The sequence below is a fragment of the Neophocaena asiaeorientalis genome, unplaced genomic scaffold, assembly GCF_003031525.2.
Source record: "Neophocaena asiaeorientalis asiaeorientalis breed wild unplaced genomic scaffold, Neophocaena_asiaeorientalis_V1.1 scaffold39, whole genome shotgun sequence".
NCBI lineage: Eukaryota > Metazoa > Chordata > Mammalia > Artiodactyla > Phocoenidae > Neophocaena > Neophocaena asiaeorientalis.
This window is the reverse complement of record NW_020175670.1, coordinates 8457225-8479742: the sequence shown is the minus strand read 5'-3', so window position 1 is coordinate 8479742 and position 22518 is coordinate 8457225.

Below are 22518 nucleotides of genomic sequence, written 5' to 3'. Positions count from 1 at the left end.
GCAAAACCTATCATGCTGGATCACAGCTTTCAAAAATTTCTAGAAGATTGTCATTGCACACAAATCCAACATAATAATATCATAAAGTCTAACTTTTTTTTTTTGCAGTACATGGGCCTCTCACTGTTGTGGCCTCTCCCGTTGCGGAGCACAGGCTCCGGACATGCAGGCCCAGCGGCCATGGCTCACGGGCCCAGCCGCTCCGCGGCATGTGGGATCTTCCCAGACCGGGGCACGAACCCATGTCCCCTGCATCGGCAGGCGGACTCTCAACCACTGCGCCACCAGGGAAGCCCCAAGTCTAACATTTTTAAAAGATGGAATCACTGTTAAGATCCATAAGTCCCATGTCTTCATTTTATAAATGAGGAGGTTGAAGTTCAGAAAATTATTATTCAAGAGGCTGGAAGTCCTTGCTGACCCACGTTCCCAGGATTTTTTCCTAACCCCGTGTTCATCCATGCTCCCATTCTGGCTTAATGTGAAGTCTCAAGCAAGGACGGGAGATGTTCAGTGCTCCCTGATCATCCGTTCAAACCTTGCTCTACTATAGTTTGAGTATAATGAAAGACTGTCATCCCATTTTTCAGTTGAGAAGGTAGAGTTAGAACACTTGAGCTAATTAGTTAGAGGCAGACTAGTCAGTCAGAGTTAGGCAGAGAGGGGATCAGTACCCAGGCTGCCTGGCATCTAACAGCCAAAAGTGAGCAGTATTACTGTTATTGGGTGCCTGATATTCAGCTCCATTTCTCTTCTTTTATTCAGAAAAAAATATATATATGGTTTTTTTTTAGTGTATCTGTAGAAATGGCTGTGTTTGTCTTTATACAGGTATAACTTAAGGGCTGAAAGGGCACTGGCAATGCATGAGTCTGAACACCCCACTTGGGTTATTCTCCCAGATGTCCTGCCAGTGGTCTCCCTGGAGGTCTCTGGGAGTCGTTCTGGGGGTGTATGCTTAGTAGAAAGATGGTTCTAGAATCACTCCAATTAACTTTTAGTTTCATCCATGTCATCTTTCACCTCTACAAAATGATATAGTAAACACAAACAACACTTATGGTTTCAACATACTGGCCTGTGGATGAAAAGCATCAGCTAATCAATTTAGTTGATAGGCATAGTGAGAATGGCTTGAGAGAGGTCAGCCCCCGCCCACTGTGTCATACAGCAAAGTCAAGTGGAAAAGAAGAGACAACCACCCATTATTTAAAAGGCACCATCTGTTTTGCAAGTTGTTTTCTTCTTTTTGTCCGTCTTTCATCCACACTTCCTTTCATGTTTCATCTTTTATGATTTTTCTTTTCCTGTACACAGTATTGTCTTTCACAAAACAGAGAAACCGAAATCGATTTCTTCTATAAATTAACTGTTACGTTGCCCTAACGAATAATTTCCCATTGATGGAATGAACCGCAGACTGACAAGCATGGGAATATAGGATACATGGATCTGGGTTTGAGTCCTAATTCTGCCCCAAATAAGAAGGAGCTGGGTTACTTTGGGTAAGTCACTTAACCTCTCTGAGCCTATTTTTTCACTTGTAAAATTGATATCATCAACCAGAGTAATTGCAAGATACAAAAAAGAGACTATATGTGACAGTGCTTACTAAATTAAGTTCTATATAAATGTTATTTTTAATAGTATCAGATTTTCATTAGTTTCTAATCTTGTTTCATATGCAAGGTAAAAATCAATGACTACTGCTATAGATTGCATTATAAGATTTTTATATTCAAGTTTTTGCCAACAATATAACTTGAGATAGGAAATTCTCGCCACAGTAACTTGAGAAATGATTTTATCATTTGATCCCTAAACCAAATGTTAATGAAATAAATCACTGTAGCATGTAACTCAATTCACATCTCTGCTGATTGGTTTGACACAGAGCTGCCATTAGTCTGGAAAGAAGATCTGCTTGCAGAATTGAAGTGAAGATGGGGCCCAAGTGTAAATTGCATTTATAAAGTTTATCTGCCATCAAAACCTACCTAAACTTCAACTAAAATTTATAGCATTCTTGGTTACACCATCTCATCAGCACTCCAAGCCACCTCAAGTATTCTTATCTTTGTGTGTCTTATCTGATTGGCTAGAGCAGAAAGAGAAATTATGTTCTACTTCCTGCTGTCCTGTCTTTCTGAGCTAAAAGTATCTGGCCCCAGGTTGTCACCATAAGTGAGCCCAGACATTTGTCAAAAACATTAGAGTGCCTTTACTGCATAAAGGTATCCTCAAGAGTTTTTCCAGAGCACATCTTCAAGGAGTTTACAATCTTCTGATAAGAAGATTGGAAGATCAGCATATCAGCCAAAGTAAATGGCAGTGCACACTTCTAAGGTCACAACAGGTGCAAAGTCAAACATCACTGAAACGCAGATTACAAATTCAGAAGTAATAGCAATATTTTAAAAGGTGGGTTAAGGGATGTGGTGATGGGGAAGATAAAAGTTTGTGAAGAAGAAGAAAGACAGCACTTAGAATATTGTCACATCAAATAAAGTTCCCAAATTGTTTTTCATAACTTTCAAGGACTCCCCCTTGCCTTCACAATAAAGCTCAAGCCCCTAACACAAAGCATAATTCATTGGCAAAGTAGTCATGGAATACTACTCTGGGCCAGGTAATGGGGAGACCGTAACAAACACAAACTTCTGAGTCTGATTTTCCACACCTTGCCCACATCTTGCTCTATATAAGAACTCAGTACATCTATAAAGTTCCCAGCCAGTCCCCTAATATTTCTGCTTCCTTGCCTTTGCTCTTCAAAGAATGACCTTCTCTTTCCTTTGAAATCCTTCTCATCTTTCAAGGCTTAGCTCAAAGGCACTGCCTTCTTAAACCTTGGCTAATAAAACTTTTGGGGCCAACTTCCAAAGCACTTACTCTGTAGTAGCTGCTACAACAAAAATATGATAGACTGGGTGGCTTATAATCAATAGAAATTTATTTCTTATGGTTCCAGAGGCTGAGAAGTTCAAGGTCAAAGTGCCAACAGATTCAAGAAGTGAAAGACCACTTCTTGGTTCATAGGTGGCCACTTTCTGGCTGTGTCCTCAGGTGGCAGAAGGGGCAAGAGAACTCTCTGGGGCCTTTTTTATAAGGGCACTAATCTCATTCATGACGGTTCTACCTTCATGACCTAATCACATCCCAAAGGCCCCACTCCTAATGCCATCACATTGGGGGTTAGGTTTCAACGTCTGAACTTGGGGGTAACACATTCAGTCTGTAGCAACCCCTATGATTAACTAATTAATAATCAATTAATAAACAAATTCATTCATTGGGAAGCATGTCATAAATGGAAGGAAAGTACACCTTGGAGACATGTTCATTAGAGGATCCAACATTAAGCTATTCATACACATATAAAGGACCATCTCTCTCACTGCCCTGGTCCTCCTAAGGAGATGATATCACAGGTTTGCTTCTAGTGGCAGCTGAGTCAGGAAGGCCAGCACCCACAGCACTGCTAACAATTGAGGTAGAAGAATAAGGAAAGTGAAGACAAAATGATGAGACTTCAGTTCTGTTCAAAATTTAGCTGTGAAGCCAGATATGTAAAAGAAATAGTTCTCACTGATAAATGGACATAATTCCTGAAAGACTTTGCACATGGCAATTTTACTACAGTGTATACTACTTCTTAAAAATGGCACCAAGAGGAAGACCTCAGCCAATGATAATCAGTGAGGTAAATGTGTTTCCTTTTTCCTTTTGTGCCTAAGGGAGATCATGTCCTAAGGCCTTAGCTAATCATCAAAGTGAACTTGGACCCCAAGGAGAAAGCAGCCCATTAAAAGGATATAACTGGCATTTGAGATTCAGATTTATTACACCTTTTCAATTTCCTCTTGAGAGAAATCTATTTAGAAATAATGAATAATTAAAATTAATATTAAAAAGCATATTTTAAAATCTTGTTGAAAGTCTTTCTCCATTTTTTCTTTTTTATTTCCTTATAATTTATAATGAGCAATATTCTGGGCACTGGAAATTGGGAGCCCATGGCATACTTCAAGCTCTTATTTTTCACTAGAATTCCTCACAAGGGATAGTTGGTAGGGTTTTCTTTACTCATTTTTTTTAGTGTAATCTACAGCTGTACTGGGAAAAGTGCCTACAAATATTGCTGATGGGTGAAAAAGGGCATTCTCTGGTAACATTGGTGAGAAGCCAAGTACTGAGTGAACACCACTATTTGCAAAATGATTTCTGTGAAAGAGTCCAAAACCATGGTTACTGCTTTTCACTTTGCCCTGTTTGATGAGAAATTTCTTTTATAACAGGCAGGTTGTCTGCCCAGCTTGTAGCCTACTGACAAACTTCACTTTGCTTTTTCTTACAATTAATACATTAGGCATGCTAAGTGGATCTCAGGTTCTATTCTATAATAGGAAGTAGGAAAGTTTGCAGAATCTGCAGGCAGGCTGGGATGGGAGAGAGTCTTTTGAGACCATAGCCTTTAACCTTAATGAGGAGTCTCTCTCCTCTGATCCCTTCGACCCCACAATTGCATTTCATCAGAAAACAGAGGTATCAGTCATGATTCTTAAGTAGTCAACCAAAAGAACCAACTGATTTAAGGACTCTAGGTGGCTTTTGACATTGCTTGGCAGGTGGAGAACCAGGCTTGGAGGCTTTGTGGCCAAATATAATGTCCACTTTACTCAGGAGCGTGGTCCCAACAGACTCCCAGTACACCCGGCATTGACGGCACTGGTATGAGCCCTGGATGCACCTTCAGAGCCATCTCCTCTCCTGGTTCTGGTAGACACACATCTCTGGGGCTGCTTCACACAATGGGTTCTTCTCAGTGCCTACTTCTCATCACCACCTTCCAAACCTATAACTTATACATAAATGTCCGGTTAGCAGCACATAGATCCCATGCTTATGCCAGAACTGCAAAGAAAGCTGGAAAAATTAGTTTCTGATATTTTCCATAGGGACTCTTAACATAGAGAACTCCCCAAAGTAGGCATGTTCAAAGGCACCAGACTGCAAAAAAGAATGACAAAAGTCCACCCTTCCTTGGTTTCTCAACAGAGCTGGAATATCAGCCAACATTCTAGGTCAGGGGGAACAAGAGGCTCGGGAGGGGATGATATGTTTCTGTTCAACTCCTCTATTCCCACGGAACCCTTGCCACTTATTCTTGACTTATTAGGTGAGTGTCTTTGAGCAAATTACTCAACGTTTCTAGTCCAAGCCATCCGCCCGACTGAAGTCCCTCTGATTGCACACATGCCCTCCAACAGCTCATTTCCACGCCCAGTTCAGCTTTAACAACATAAATCTGACAATGTTATTTCTAGGCTAAAGACACTCCAAAACTGCCTCAACACCTTATGGCAGCCTGCAAGACCCTATAGGATCTGGTCTCTGCCTAGATTCCCTTCAAGACATCTAGGGGATCATCCTTCCCCTCATTAGCTGTTACTCAACCCAACTGATTCTCTAACACAGGCAAGTGTGTTTGGACTCAGAGCCCTTGCCCTGTGGTTTTCCCTACCTGTAGTGTTCTATCTCCAAATCACTTCTTGGGTGGATTCTTCTTATCATTCAGGTCTCAGCTCACATGCCACTTCCTCAGAGGGACTTTCCTGATCACCTTATTTAAATTGGACACCCTTCCCACACTCTTTATACCATACCCTCTTTTCAAAATCATACTTATTATCAATACCTAGATTATCTTATTTATCTATTCATCAAACTGTCTATTTTCTGTTTGCACTACTGAAAAATGAGGTTCATGTTCATCTTGGTATCCCCAGTGCTTAGAACTGTGCCAGATCCCTAAGCTTCTGGCTTAATTCCTTCTACACTCTTCTCATTCCAGACTTCTCTTCACCCTACTTCCTTGCACCCTAATTGAGTTCCCTGTCATGTGTTTGAGCAGATGGGAACTCCCACTTCCCCTGAAGCAGATGGCGTCCTTCATGGCTAGTGTAGGCAGGGTATCAGTAGTCTGGGAGTTGAGCACATGATCAGAGTGTACAGGGCTGTGAAGTTCAGAAGAAATTGAGTGGGAGAATGGGGAAGAAAGAGATGTCAGGCAGGCCGGAAGTCAGCTGGGCAAAGATGCGACAAAGGTGGCTATGGACACAGGGTTGATAACAAGAGTCAAGAGTCAAGAGTCAGGTGACTTGCTGTCTAGCAAGAGCCTGACCTCAGCTGTCATTTCTTCCTGGATTAGCAAAGCAGAGAGAAGCAAACAGGGCCAGGCATACGAACCATATATCTCACCAAAGGTCTGTTTCTTAGAGACACAAAGACAGCAGAATTAACTAAAACATCCATACGCTTGGTAATGCTTGTTAATACCGAGTCCCAAGAGCCAGTGTAATCCAAATGGAAGAGGGGTCCATTTGGGCTTGAATTATCCCAGTGACATCTGAGCTCTCTGAGTTTTCTTAGCTTTAAGAGAAGGATGGCATATTTTTCCCTTCAAGTAAACCTCTATTTTAATTGTCTCCTTTTAACATTTAGCTAAACGGACCCCACTTTAAGTATACCTGCAAACGAGTATGTCCTCAAACAGAAGTGTGTCCTCAGACAGGCATCCACTGAGATCCCTATATCTTAGAACCTGACCTGAATGTTGTGATGAGTGATGAGTTAGGCAATAGTTTTCAGTCTTAACTACTTTCTTTTTAATTATTTGAAATTTCTAGATAATCACTTGCTAATGGAGAACTAGCCATGATGTTATAAATTGTGGTTTGTGGTTTATGATTTGCAGTTGTGTTAACCCAACCCCATAAAGAAGTCCAAATCTCTTACTCTCTAATCAAAGAACTGACCAGGTCCCAGAACTATTGAATGGCAGGTGATGAGTGAGCAGGCAGGGAAGTGTCCAACCTCTTAGGTCTTCCACTCTACTCTTGGTCCTCCTGACTGAAAGTTTTCACCCTTGTCCCTCCAAACCATCCTTCCTCTCCCATTGAGTGTTAGATAAGTTTCTGGCTTCTCTCTCCCTCTCCCCAAGGACAGTAATATCTAATCATTCCCCACTTGGAGAGAAAAGGACCTTCAGGCAAGCTTCTTACTTGTCACTTATGTAGAAGACTTGTTTGAATCATTGTTTCTACTTTGATGTGAGGCAGTAGAGGGGGAAAGTCCCTCCTGGGTCAAGAGAGAGAAGGGGAGATAAATGCCCAGAAACAACCACATTATTGCTTGGATATATAACATTTACAAGGTTGCAAACAACAGAAACCACTTGAGGCATTTAGACAAACAAGGGGGACTTCATTATAGAGGAAGTGTTTCTCTCCTCTTTCTATGGCAGGGAAAGGCTGGGATGCAGGCAGACTTCAACTGTGCCTTAGAGATTCAAGCTCTGTCTGGACCCATTTTCTACATCTTCCCTCTTGTCTATGTGTCTGTTGCATGCCTTTCCCTCTCTCTCTCTCTCACTCTTCTCTCTTGCTTTCCAACTCTTTCTCTCCTTCTGGTGCTTACTGTAGTCCTTGACCTGCTCTGACTCTGTCTTACCCAGCTTCCATTGCTTCTCTGGTGCACGTGTAAGAAACATGACCACTGATGCCTCCTGGATTTACCTGTTACAGGTCCAGACACCCAAATTCCCAGGGAAAGGACTTTTGACAAGCCCACCCTTGAACTGATCAAAAGGGGAGGTACTGATTTAGTGTTATATGAACACAGCAGCCAGAGCTAGCACTGCATCCATGTGAAAGTAGGTCACAGAATGGGAGAGCAAGGAGGCAAAGATGAGTGGCACACACAGCAAGTATCTACCTTATAGTTTACTTATAATGCATGGCAAATTGTCTTCCTAATTTGTGAGTGTCATGCCAGTTGCATAGTGTATTTCATCTCACTTGAGAACAAAGGGGAGCACTAGACCCTTGGAGATATTTGCAAACCTATCTATTAATACAGTAGAGATCATCCCGAAATCTGTATCAGCTACACTTAACTAAAGATGGGATCCTGCTTTTATTATTTCAATTGTGAGAAATTTCTTGGTGCTCTGTGTGGCTGCCCACAAGATTAAGTGCTTAATCTACATTTTTAACAGATGGAGAGCTTTCTTGACTTACTATAATTCTCATGTCTTGAGTTAGATGGAGTAAGGGGATTAGAAAATAACGGTGCATAAAGTAAATATCAATTGTTGCTCCTTTTATTTTGAGTAAAATTTTAATGTCATTTTTTTCCTCCCTCTATCTGTCTTTCCTCAAGGTTCTTCTTCAATCATTCTTCTTCTTCAAGTCTATATCCTTGGTGACATCACAGTACAAAAATGTAGTAGGTGCTCAATAAATTCTTGCTGAAATAAGCTGTGTTTATCTAATAGGGGCAAAGTGTCACATGACTGATTTTGCCACTTCTCCACTGATGCAACAAGCAAATAGGCAAAAGATAGATGTTAATGTATTTATCAGTTTACATGAGAAGTTCTTTATGAATATTTCTGTGGTATTATTCATGATTGTCCTTGCAACTCTAGGCTGTGAAGGTATTTACTTTTTGCAGAATTAACTGTAGTGTGGTTCCCTTAGCGAAATACTAAAAATATTCTGTTCCACATATGGCTTTCTTGGTGTTAATATGCGCCGTTGCTAGATGAAACTACTTGTCTTTTATTTTGAATATATTCCAAGATCACTTGAAATGGTATGGGCAATTCATTCTAGAAGCATGTATTAAGAACTTCCTCTGTGCTAAGTGCTGTGTAATTCCAAATAAAAAGCTCAAATAAGTGATTATGGTAAGAAAATGTTTTTGCTTTTCACTCCTAGTAGACATTCTACATCTTTCCAAAAACCTAACTATTAAGGTAGGCTGTGTAAATTTTAATTTATAGCTTCTTCACTATTCCTATTTCCAAATGATTCATATTTCCCTATTCTTTCCATAATCATAAGTTTTCAAAAATTAAAATCTGCTCCCATATCTCTTAGTTATTTTTTCTCATTTTAAAATAGATTAAACTAAGACTTACATGTGCTAGTGGTAAGTGGTTTTGTTGTTGTTGTTTTCCTGACTTTTTGACCCAAATTTTTACTGTTCCCTTCTGGTAGTAGAAGGAAAGAAATATTTTTAACAGAAAAAAAAACTTGTAACTGAATATTTAAAAAATGAGACTATTTTCTAGGAATAAGTTAACTGTTCTCTCTGTGTTTAGAGTTGTCTGCAAACCAGGTAGTGGAGCGTGGCTACTATTAGGTGATTTTGGTCACTGTAACAACCAATACAGGGGCCTTCCCTGGTGGTATGGTGGTTAAGAATCCGCCTGCCAATGCAGGGGACACAGGTTCGAGCCCTGGTCCGGGAAGCCACAGGGACACAACTACTGAGCCTGTGCTCTAGAGCCCATGAGCCACAACTACTGAGCCCGTATGCCACAGCTACTGAAGCCTACATGCCTAGAGCCCGTGCTCCACAACAAGAGAAGCCACGGCAATGAGAAGCCTGCGCACCACAATGAAGAGTAGTCCCAGCTCACCGCAACTAGAGAGAGCCCATGTGCAGCAATGAAGACCCAACACAACCAAAAATAAATAAATAAAATAAAAATATATATATATAAAAAAAACAACCAGTACTGACAATGGACATGTAAAAAGCTTTCTTGAGGGAAAAGGTCCTTCCCTTAAGAATTGAAATTAATTAAGATATATATCTAATAAGAATGTGAAGGAAGGAGAGATTTTGATTTCTTCCAGTCAACACAGCATTAAATTTTTGCTTGAAAGTCCATATACATTGAAAGAATTAGCAATGCCTTGAAAGTACTCTCAGCAATCCTTTTAATTTAATAACCTCTTCATGATGTAAAAATGACTCAAGTGTATGTGTAACAGCCTAATGAATTTCTGGAAAGAAGGGTTTCTTCATTAAAGCATGTCTGTGAAAACTCTAAATTCAGCGGAACACAGGTTTAACTCCAGACAGCTATTAAAGCTTTGACATATTCAACAACTCCATACGCGTGAAGTACTGTTTTACTCTCTGATAGATTTTGCATACAATACTAATAGCATATTTAATCACAGGGCTTTAAGGCATTACACAGCTACATTTGACAATCTTGATTTGTAAAATGAGATTCAGAAAGGTTAAGTGATTTGGATCCTATTCTTTACTGCCCTAATTAAGCTTGCAGGTCTCTGCCCAACCCATATCTGGGAAGAAAACAAACTGTGACACAGATAACACCGTCCATCTGGGTCACTGCAGCAGTTCTTAGTGATCCATCTGTACTGATACCAGAGATAGAGATTGGGAACACCCATTACTGTGCATCTACCACCTCCACTCACTTTGATCTCCTCTTTTCCGAACTCCTACTGTACTCATCCTTAAGCCACACGTTGGGCGATTAATCACGCATGGCTCTGCACTGTTGCTTAATCATTTCATGTTCATTTATTCTACTGACACATAATTATGAAACATTTACTGTGAAGAAAGTACTATTCTAGACTGGTGTGTGTGTGTGTGTGTGTGTGTGTGTGTGTGTGTGTGTGTGTGTTCTTTTTAATCTTACTCATGTAAATACCTCAATCTTATTCAAAAAGAAAAAACAGAACTTAAGGAAACTATGGCAGTGAGGAAATATGGTATCACTGTGCTCAGGAACTAAAACCTAGGAAAGAAGATAAGACCAATGTGGTGTTCATTAAAATACTCCACAAATATTCCAGTTCTTTTCTCCTAGGTATATAGTTGAGTTGAAATTACCCTCTCTAAAGTTGGGTGTGATCATGTGACTTCTTTTGGCTAATGAAACATGAGTTGAAGTGATGTGTATAACTTCCAGGTGGAGGTCTTATGGGCCAATAAGGCAATTCACCACATTCCTTTTATTCTACCTTAGTGATCATAGAAGTATATGAGAAAGTAGTGTTTCCATCAGCCAGGGTTTTAAAGTGTCCACTATGAGCAAAGCTCCTCTCCCAGCCTTCACTGGATATGCAGCATGAGTGAGAAACTTTTGTTGTGTTAAAACACTGATTTTTAAACAGTTTTATTGAGGTATAATTTATATACCACAAAATTCTCCTGTTTAAAGTATACAATTCAGTAGTTTTTAGTACATCTACAAAGTTGTATAACCATCACCATAATCTAATGTTAGAACACTTTTATCAGAACAACATCATTTAGAAGATTTAATCAACAAGAACTCTCATACCCATGAGCACTCACTCTCCATTTCTCCTTCATCTTCCCAGCCCTAGGCAGTCACTAATCTACTTCTGTCTCTATAAATTTACCTATTCTGGACATTTCACATAAATTGACGTGTACAATATGTGGTCTTTTGTGACTGTTTTCTTTCACCAGGCAGATTATTTTGGAGATTCATCCATGTTGTAGCATTTCTCAGTAATGTATTCCTTTTTATTGCTGAATACATTGTATGTATGTACCCATTTTGTTTATCCATTCACCATGTGTTGGACATTTGCATTGTTCCACTTTTTGGCATTTATGAGTAATGCTGTTACAAACATTTTTGTAAAAGTTTGTGTTGTTATATATTTTTGTTTATCTTAGAATTGCTCTAGGTGAAATTGCTGGATCATATGATAATCATGTTTAACATTTTGAAGAACTGCCAAACTACTTTCCAAAGTGACCGCATCAGGGACTTCCCTGGTGGCGCAGTGGTTGAGAATCTGCCTGCCAATGCAGGGGACACGAGTTCGAGCCCTGGTCCTGGAAGATCCCACATGCCGTGGAGCAACTAAGCCCATGAGCCACAACTACTGAGCCTGTGCTCTAGAGCCTGCGAGCCACAACTACTGAAGCCCGCAAGCCTAGACCCCGTGCTCTGCAACAATAGAAGCCACTGCAATGAGAAGCCGCGCACCGCAACGAAGAGTAGCTCCCGCTCGCTGCAACTAGAGGAAACCCATGTGCAGCAACGAAGACCCAATGCAGTTTTAAAAATTAATTAATTATTTTTAAAAAACAACAAAAACAAAGTGACTGCATCATTTTACATTTGCATCAGCATGCTTAAATATTCCAGTTCCTTCACATCCTTACCAACAATTGCTATTGTCTGGCTTTTTTTATTATAGTCATTTAAGTGGGTATGAAATGGTATCTTACTGTACTTTTTTTCTTCTTACTGTACTTTTGATATGCATTTCCCTAGTGAGTAATGATGTTCATTCTTTCATGTACTTGTTCATCATTTGTAAATCTTTTTTGGAGAAATGTCTAGTAAATTCTTTGATCATTTTATAACTGGGATATTTCTTCTTTTTTTTTTAGAAGATGTTGGGGGTAGGAGTTTATTAATTTATTTTTATTTATTTATGCTGTGTTGGGTCTTGGTTTCTGTGCGAGGGCTTTCTCCAGTTGTGGCAAGCGGGGGCCGCTCTTCATCGTGGTGCGCGGGCCTCTCACTATCGCAGCCTCTCCTGTTGAGGAGCACAGGCTCCAGACGCACAGGCTCAGTAGTTGTGGCTCACGGGCCCAGTTGCTCTGCGGCATGTGGGATCCTCCCAGACCAGGGCTCGAACCCGTGTCCCCTGCATTAGCAGGCAGATACTCAACCACTGCGCCACCAGGGAAGCCCCTATAACTGGTATATTTCTTATTATTGAGTTAGAAAAATCCATTATATAATCTATACGCAAGTCCCTTATCAAATATTTGATTTGCAAATATTGTTTCCCATTCTGTGGGTTGCCTTTCGCTTTCCTGATGATATGTTTGCAAGACAAAGGTTTTTAATTTTGACAATGTCCAATGTTTTGATTTTTTCTTTTATCACTTGTGCTTTAGGTGTTATATCTAAGAAAACTTTGCCTAAGCCAAGGTCACAAAGATTTACTCCTATGACTTCTTGTAGGAGTTTTATAGCATTAGCTCTTACCTTTAGATCTATGATCCATTTCAAGTACATTTTTATGTGTGGTGTAAAGTAGCGGTCTAAATTCATTCTTTTGCATATTGATATCCAGTTGCCCCAGACCCATTTGTTAAAAAGATTCTTATTTCTCCTATTGAATTGTCTTGGCACCTTCATCAAAAAGAATTGATCATAAACATAAGAATTTCTTTCTGGTCTCTTAATTCTATTCTTCTAATTCTATTCTCTTTTTAATTGGAGTATAATTGCTTTACAATGTTGTGTTGGTTTCTGCTGTACAACAAAGTGAATCAGCTATATGTATACATATATCCCCTCCTTTGGACCTCCCTCCCATTCCCACCCCAATCCCACCCATCTAGGTCACCACAGAGCACCAAGCTGAGCTCCCTCTGCTATACAGCAGGTTCCCACTAGCCATCTGTTTTACACATGGTAATGTATATATGTCAATCCTAATCTCCCAATTCATCCCAACCTCCTCTTCCCCTGCCATGTCCACATGTCCATTCTCTACATCTGTGTCTCTATTCCTGCCCTGCAAATAGGTTCATCTGTACCATTTTTCCAGATTCCACATATATGCGTTAATATATGATATTTGTTTTTCTCTTTCTGACTTATTTCACTCTGTATGACAGACTCTAGGTCTATCCTCATCTCTACAAATGACCCAATTTCATTCCTTTTTATGGCTATGTAATATTCCATTGTATATATGTACCACACATGTATCTATTCTATGCCAGTACCACACATAGTTACTGTAGCTTTGTAATAGGTTTTAAAATCTGGTTGGTAGTGTAAGTCCTTCAATCTTGTCATTCCTTTTTAAGGATTGATTTGACTAGTGTAGGTTTTGCATTTCCATGAATTTTAAAGTAAGCTTGTCAATTTTTGCAGAAGGAATTCATTCCTTAAAGAAAAAGAAAGAAAGAAAGAAAGAAAGAAAGAAAGAGAAAGAAAGAAAGAGGGAGGGAGGGAAGGAGGGAGGAAGGAAGGAAGGGGGAAGGAGGGAAGGAATTAGACCAGCTGGAATTTCAGGGAATTGCATTAAATCTGTAGATAAATTTGGGGAGTATTGCCATCTTAATACTGAATCCTCTGATCCATGAACATAAAGTATGTTCATTCATTTAGATCTTCCTTTATTTTTTTCAACAATGTCTTGTTGCTTTTGGTCTTATACCTATTTTGCTAAGTTTTTTTAAATGAGCTTTTACTCTTTTGGATGCTATTGTGAGTGAAATTGCTTTCTTAATTTCTTTCTTGTATTATTCATTGCTAGTGTATAGAAGTGCAATTGATTTTTGTAACCTTGCTGAATTCATTTATTCTAGTATTTTTTAGTAGCTTTCTTGGGATTTTCTGCATAGAAAATCATGTTGTCTGCAAATATAAAGTTTTATTCTTTGTTTCTAATTTAATGTCTTTTATTTATTTTACTTTCTTAATTGCCCTCTCTAGAACCTCTGGTACGATACTGAAGAAAAGAATCCCAGAGATTTTGAGGTTGGTTGTTATTGCAACATAACCTTGCCTTTATATCAGTAATGCAAACATTAGATGGAGCAAAACAGAGATGGATTCCATTTAGTTAGCAAAATCAGGGAAGGCTTTTGTGAGAGTGACTTGGAAAGGATAAGCCTTGAAGGATGGAAGTGAAGCCATTCAGTACCAAAAACTACAATACTGAGTTTTACCCCTTGATTTAGTCAAAGATAATCGGTAAATGAAGAGTAGAGAGAAGACAGGAAATAAAAGTTAAGAGCAGAATATTTGTGAAAAGCTGTACTGGAGAGTTGAGAATGAAGATGGAAAGATCGATCCAGAGGCTACTGGCTACTGCTAAAGCCTAGAGAGGAAATAGCAAGTGCCAGAGCTAAGAAGTAATTAATGCTGCCTGTTCCCAGATCCCTCCTCTGTTCACATTTAGAGCTTCAGCAGTACCTACACTGCATCGACCCAGGCTCCTAGAGTCCCCCAACTCCTAGCTGAAGGATATTTACTAGCTAATGAGCATGAATCTATTATGAGCCTTGTTCCTGGCTCTGTTTTGATCTTGGACCTCAATATCAGGAACAGTATGAGTTTTCCACTTTTAAATTGCAAGATGATAGCTTCTGACATTCTGTGATCTCCTTTTCTGCTTTGCCACAGGCCCAGGAATCAATGTACTTCTCTTGCCATTTTTCATGTTGCTCTAGCTCACGTCTTACCTAGATTTTCTCATCTCAGCTAGACTGCCTGTAGAGTAAAATCCAACGTCCTCAGCTCCTTTTGGTAGACCTGCAACCCTCATCCCCAAACACACGAAACAAGACACAAACAGCCAAAATTCCTCAAATGGAATTGTAGTCATTGAATGGTTTGTTTGATTTTGTTTGTTTGTTTTTACTAGACCTTATCAATATAAATTAAAATTTTTAAAAATTACAAAGTTTTAAAAACTGACATAGTTTTGTTGTCACGATCCCCTTTTAAATTAACTATGTCTAGCTGGGCTTCTCTTCTAATAATAATCACCATCCCTGAATACCAGGCACTGTGCTAAGTCCTTTAACACGTTTACTGTTCACCACTGAAAAGTAGTCAACTCATGTCCATTTCACAGAGAAGGGCACTGAGGCTTAGAGAAGAAAATTTATTAGGCTATAGCCACAATTTCTAAATGTCGAAGCCAGTATTGGAACCCGCATTTATCAATTTGTTTCCAAAACCTACATCCTGCTATTATAGCCCACTACCCTTTTGAGTAAAGCCCATGAAACCCCTTTTAGATTCTTGCTCTTGCATTGTTGGGCATTGTGACTCTTTGCTTCCATGCAGCCCTTTTATCCTAGAGTGTCAACTGATGTCTTTTCAAGTATGTACTTGTCTTACTGGGTTTAGTAATGTTTAAGAAACCTCTAAACTGATTGATGGTCATTTCATTAGAGTCTTCCTCTACACAGATAACATCTTTTTGGAGTCCCATACTAGATTGGACTGCCTGAGAACAGGGTTTGTCCTTGGAACAAAGAAATGCTTAACAGGAAGTGTTTAAAGAATAAATGAACAAATAAAACAAGCAAATAAATAAAATGGATGAATATATGAATGGACAAGTTTAATACCTCATTCTTGCAACCAGCTTTTGCACTGTTTAAAGGCAGTGCCTCCCTGTAGCAGAAAGTGAATGGAGATTGAATCCCAGCTTCATTGCTTAACAAGCTCTGTGAGGATGGATCATTACTTAACCTCTCCAAGCCTCAAATTGTTCCTTTGTAAAACGAGTAACAGTATCATATGGCATATTGAAGGCCATATGAGATAATGAAGGTAATGAATGCAACACAGAGTAAACATTCGTTGACTATTACCTCCATTCCCTTACATTTAAGACAAATTTTGCAACCTGAGTTTCCTCCTATTTTCCTTGTCTTGAGCTAGTTCTCCTTTGCCTGGATAATTACGTTGGTATATGCTACCTAGCCTCTAGAGATGGAGTATATCATAATGTTTGAAACTCAGACTCTGGAACCAGACTGCCTGCATTAAAGTACATACCCCACCACATCCTGCGTGATCTAGGCAAGCATCTTGACATTACCTCACCCCAGTTTCCTCATATGGAAAATGGGAATAATAATAGTGCCTTCTTCTAAGGGATGACAGCTTAGAATTAAATAAGTTAATGTCTATAAACTCATAGAACCATATCTAGCCCAGTGAAAGTCATTTAAGTGTTTACTTTATTACTATTATTGTCATTGGCATTATTACTACCACTATTACTACTACTATTACTACTACTGCTACCACCACCACTGCTTCAGGCACTTAAGTAAAAGTGCCCTACAATGTTCTTCTTGGAGATAAGAGAACTGAATCTCTGCCTTCTTCATTTGCTATTGATCTCCAACTACTTGATGTTTACTACTGGATATCACAAATGCCAATTGCCTTTCTGTCTAAACTCTCTAAGTTTTTGCTGCTGAAAATTATCCCCAAGTACTTGCAATATCCTGAAGTTAGTCTGTCTCAATTTCAGGATCTATTCATTCTTTGTCTGTCCCATTTTGAGATGTATATAGTTCTACTGTTCCAAAATTAAGTGGTCCCTGGATCACTGACTGGTGTCTGTGTGTGTGTGTGTGTGTGTGTGTGTGTGTGTGTGTGTGTGTATGTACATATTACCTCTGCTGTCATATGGTTTCTGACTCTGCTGTGAACAGTCATTTCTCATTTCCAGATAGCATCCCTTCCTCTTCCAATTCATTGTCTCGAATCTGCTGTGGTTCTGCCAACCAGGAAAACCCAGCTTGTTTGAATTGTGAATATAGTACATGTGAAGAGACCCTGACACAGAGCCTCTGGGATCTCCCACGAGTCAAGGGAGCGAGGAACAGTGTGTGAACGTTGTAACATATAGTGTGGTTGCTTAGAGGATTGTTCTTAGCTCACTTTGTTATTCTTGATTGTGGTCCAAGAGAGGTGAGCTTTTTCAGGTATCTGAGTCTTAAAGAGGTAGAGCATCATTATCCTAATTTTATTCTAGAAATACAAAAAGCATTCAATTCATCCCTTGTCCACAGCATCCAGATGTTCTGGGCCATATAAGAACAGATACTGTACACTTGCTCAGGGAGGTGTGTAAAGGTTTTAACCATCTGACCTCTGAACCTCCTTCTAGTGTTTAGAAAACTCTGTACTGCCTGCGTCTAGATGCAGGACAGATAGTCACTCTCCCTGGCTTCCTGGCCTCAGAATCCAGAGTGAAGATTACAGGGCAATAGTGATGGCAACATCTAGTGCCCAGTGGCAATGGTGCCAGTGGTGGTATCCAGCGAATGGTACTGGTGGTGGCAGGGGTGTACTGCAGCGTTCAGGCTGCAGCAGCAGCAGTGTCAGTGCTAAGTGTCTGTTCTTGTGACACTACGTTGTGGATCCAATGAGCTGACCTCTTCTGGTCCCCTCCCATTTTCCAAGCCTGGTTTTTCATCCCTCCCAGCAATGTTATTACTATCCAATAATTTTCCAGAAAATTGCTTATATGCTTAAGCCAATCAGCACCAGTTCTGTTGTTTTCCACCAAAAACCCTGTATTGGGCAGACGGCTGATTTATTATTTTCTATCTAAACCATATATAAAGCAAACACTTGATTTCAAATGATAGTTTATTCTTTGAATTGAATTGGACCACATATTGGATTATGGTTAGTAAATTTTATTGTCATATCCTTATTAGCACAATTATTCAGAAAAGGTGGCAAAATTCTATGTTGACTTACCACTTCCTATTTATTATAGTTTTACTCTCCTGAGTATCTTATAACCCAGCAAGTAGTGTTCAAATCATTTTTAAAAATGACTTTTCCCCTCTGTTTTCCTTCTAGGACTTTTACAATTTCAGGTCTTAGGTTTAATCCATTTTGAGTTGATTTTTCTTCATGTTGTAAGAAAAGGGGACATTTTCATTCTTTTGCATATGGATATCTAATTTTCCTGACAACACTTATTGAAGAGACTATCCTTTCCTCATTTTGTATTCTTGGCACCCTTGTTAAAGATTAGTTGACTGTGTATGCATGGGTTTATTTCTGGGCTCTCTATTTTGTTCCATTGGTTGATGTGTCTGTTTTTATGCCAGAACTGTACTGTTTTGATTGCTATAGCTTTGTACTATAATTTGAAATCAGGAAATGTGATTTGAAATACAAATGTGCTTTGTTTTTCTTGCTCAAGATCGGTTTGGCTCTTCAGAGAATTTTGTGCTTCTATATGAATTTTAGGATTGTTTTATCTATTGATCTTAGCAATGATTTTTTTGGGTATGACACCAAAAACACAGGCAACAAAAGCAAAAATAAACAGGTGACATTATATCAAACTAAAAACTTCTGCACAGCAAAGGAAATCATCAACAAACCAACAGAATGGGAGAAAATATTTGTAGACCATATATCTTATAAGGGATAAATACCCCAAATATATAAGGAGCTCATACAACTTAATAGCAAAAAAAAAAAGTAAAATTAAATAACCCAATTAAAACATGGGCAAAGGAACTAAATCAATATTTCTCCAAAGAAGACATACAAATGGCCAACAGATATATGAAAAGACACCAATGAAAAAATGATGACAATGAAAAAATCATTGTCAGGGAGATGTGAATCAAAACTACAATGAGATATCACCTCACACCTATTAGGAAGGTTGTTATTTAAAAAGTAAAAGACAAGGGTTGGCAAGGATGTGGAGAAAAGAGAATCCTTGTAAACTGTTGGTAGGAAGGTGTATTGGTACAGCTTTTATGGAAACCAGTATAAAGGGTCCTCAAAAGATTAAAAATAGAACTATCACATGACCCAGCAATCCCACTCCTGGGTATATATTCAAACAAACTCATTTAAGCTCTCTGAGCCTGTTGTACTCATCTTTAAAACTCAGCTGTGGGCTTCCCCAGTGGCGCAGTGGTTGAGAGTCCGCCTACCGATGCAGGGGACACGGGTTCATGCCCTGGTCTGGGAAGATCCCACATGCCGCAGAGCGGCTGGGCCCGTGAGCCATGGCCGCTGATCCTGCGTGCTGTGCTCCGCAACAGGAGAGGCCGCAACAGTGAGAGGCCCACGTACCACAAAAAAAAAACAAACAAAAAAACACATAAAACTGAGCTGTTAATAGAATTCAATGATATGGATTTAGCTTTTGCTCAGTAAAAATATAAAAACCAATGTAAATGTACCTAACATTGCCATTTAAGCAGAGTGTTTTATACACTATATTATTTGGTTTTCCTAACAACTAGTATAAAATGTATAGAAAATGGAAATGATGTTTATCAATTTGGCCAAATGGATCGTGTTATATATTGGTAGCCACGTGGTATATTATAATTAACCTATAGTTTGGTGTTCAGAGATCCAGTTTTTAGACTGGTTCTACCATCCACCAACTGAGTGAACTTGGACATGCCATTAAAATTGCTTGATCCGCTTTTTCATATTAGAAAAATGGGGAGTAGGGTGGAGTATAGTTAATCCAGAACCTACTTCACAGGGTTAGAATCAAAATGAGTTAACAGGTATGAAAGTGCTTTGTAAAGAGTGATTTCCAAATAAGTATCAGATGATGGAAGAAGAGAGAAGAGGGTGTCTAAAGGTACTGTATTTGTGACTAATGTCATGATACAGATTTTTTATTAAGAAACTTACCTTACTTTCTTCTACTTTGTATGACGTACATAGTGCTCTCATAACAATGTAATTGTATAGAAGGTTGTAAGAGGCAGACTGCTCAGAAAATACATTACACAGAATTGGAAGGGGGTGGATATAAAGTTAGAATTTCTGAGTCATGAAGACATCAGATAGCAATTTCAGAAAGGTGTAACTTTATTTAAAACCAAGCTGCTGTGAATTCTATCATACTGCAGACACCTCTGAATCAACAATCTCTGTTGGCAAATTGTTATGCTGACAAATCTCACATAAACTGAAAATTTCCATTTTGTAAACAAGTAAGTGGGTTCCTGATGGTCTGGATTATATCCTGAGCTGGAACTCTGGAAAACAGATTCCTTGCTTGAGTGACCCTGCATAATCCATTTCTCATTTTAGCAAAGAGATTCAAATATTTATCACCCATATCAGGGAGCAACTGTGAACTTTAATGTAACATTAAGTTTAAAACACTTCTGCAAGTTTGGGAAACACAAAAACACATGGTTGGCTTCACTGACTAGATTTTGTGTAATACAGTAGTATGGTGTGTTAATTTGGTCATCTTTATAACACTAGGGGCTCTATTTCCACTTCTATCCACAATAGGAAAAATGCAGAACACCGGTCCAGAAGCATTCAGGCCAGAATATTTGATGTACAGAAATGCAAATGTACATGCAGGTAAATACAGTTTGGATGATGTATCTTCCTTCTGCTGGGTCAGAGTCAATGTTCTTTATGATCACCACACCCATTATCTAAGCAGAATGAACTGAACATGTGATACAGCCATGTAGCTGGGTGAAAAATCACCAGCTTTCACAGGAAAGGGAAGTAGGTGAGGTACATTTGCATACCATGGACTTTGGAACAAGCAACCTGCACATACATCACAAGAGGTATACAAGGGACAACTGTGTCCAAGAAGGGACATCAAGTGGGAAGATGGGAGGTATTTGGCCCAGATCCCAGATACAGTGGGATTAAATGAGAAACCTATTAAAAGCTTTATACAGTGTCTAGCTTACAGACGCTTAACATATCAATATTATTAGACAGTTTTCTTTCTTCCTGTTTTATAAAATTACTTTGTGGCAGGGGCACTATCTATATACTAAGGGGAGTTGGATTCCTTGACTGCAAAGAATCCTTCTAGCTTTACGAGTAGAATGAAACTTGCAGTAATTTAACCTTTGAGCAGCCCTGTTTTATCAAGGGCTGGCATCACTGTTTATAAAGATAGTAACCTCTCTGTGGTCCTCTGGCCTGCAAAGTTGGGTGAGTGAGAGGATGGAGAGGGGAAGACCTGTTCCTGATCACAAGCTTGGTCCCAAGCCCATTTTTCACGTATATTTATTTTCCTATTTCTATTTCTAGGTGCTTTTCTAGATGCTCCAGCCAACTTCAGGGATGGTATGGGTTTACCTGTGGTCTTATGAGGAAAAGACAGGACCCAAGGAAAACAAGGAATTTGGAAGTCTTTGTCATCAGATCAACATCCTACAAGTTGGAAGAGTCTAGTCTTGTGTGATCTTGTGGCAGAACTTCTTTCCTATTTGGTCTGTGATAACCAGCCTTCCACACCTGTGAACACAGGCCTGAACACCTATTTTTCGGGTTACTGAAGATGCCAGCCAGGGTCAGACCTGGGCAAAATTAGAAAACAAAGGTGTTGTGTTAGAAAGACTACTGAGACAGGGGCCCCAGTACCCGGATCCCGGCTCAAGCGTTAACTAGTTATATGACTTTGGGTAAGTCATTTCTCTTTTTTGAGCCTTGCTTTTTTTTGTGTGTAAAATGGGAGTAATAATAACATGTTTGTAAAGTGTTTTAAACAGATAAAAACAGAGCAGTCTCCATACTGTAAGTCAGGGCCTGCCTTCCACATTCATGCCCACTCTTTCCCTTCCCTTTCCAGTTTCTCTCCCTCCCCACCCTCCACTTGTACAGCCTACAGTTCCTCAGGGTGGGAAACAGATCTAGTTAATTCATAACAAAATGTTTGCACCATGAGTGACTCTTCCCTTATGCCATCTGCATGCTAATGAATGAATCTCTGTTTTTAGGCTATCCAATGTTAACAAGAGACAGAATAGAAGAAGGTAGAAGTGTGCATTTGGGGGCGGGCAGGGGGAGGTTGGGTATCCTTAGGTAGAAACCGCCCTGATCACCCAAAGACAGCAGCCGGCTCAACCTGACGCAAAGCTGGCTGTGCTGGGAGCCTTTGGAAGCTTGGTCCCACAGATACCGTGCAATTCTCTCTCCTCTGCATCCTTGGTCTGCAGTGACACTGGCAGCTGCTAAACTTCGGCCTGTCTAGAACACTTAATTAGGTTATAGAGGCTGCCCAAAATCCCAAAGTCATCCTAAGAAAGTGAAACACTTTGAGATCTGAAACAAAGGTCAGAAGACACAAACACAAGTTTGATTTT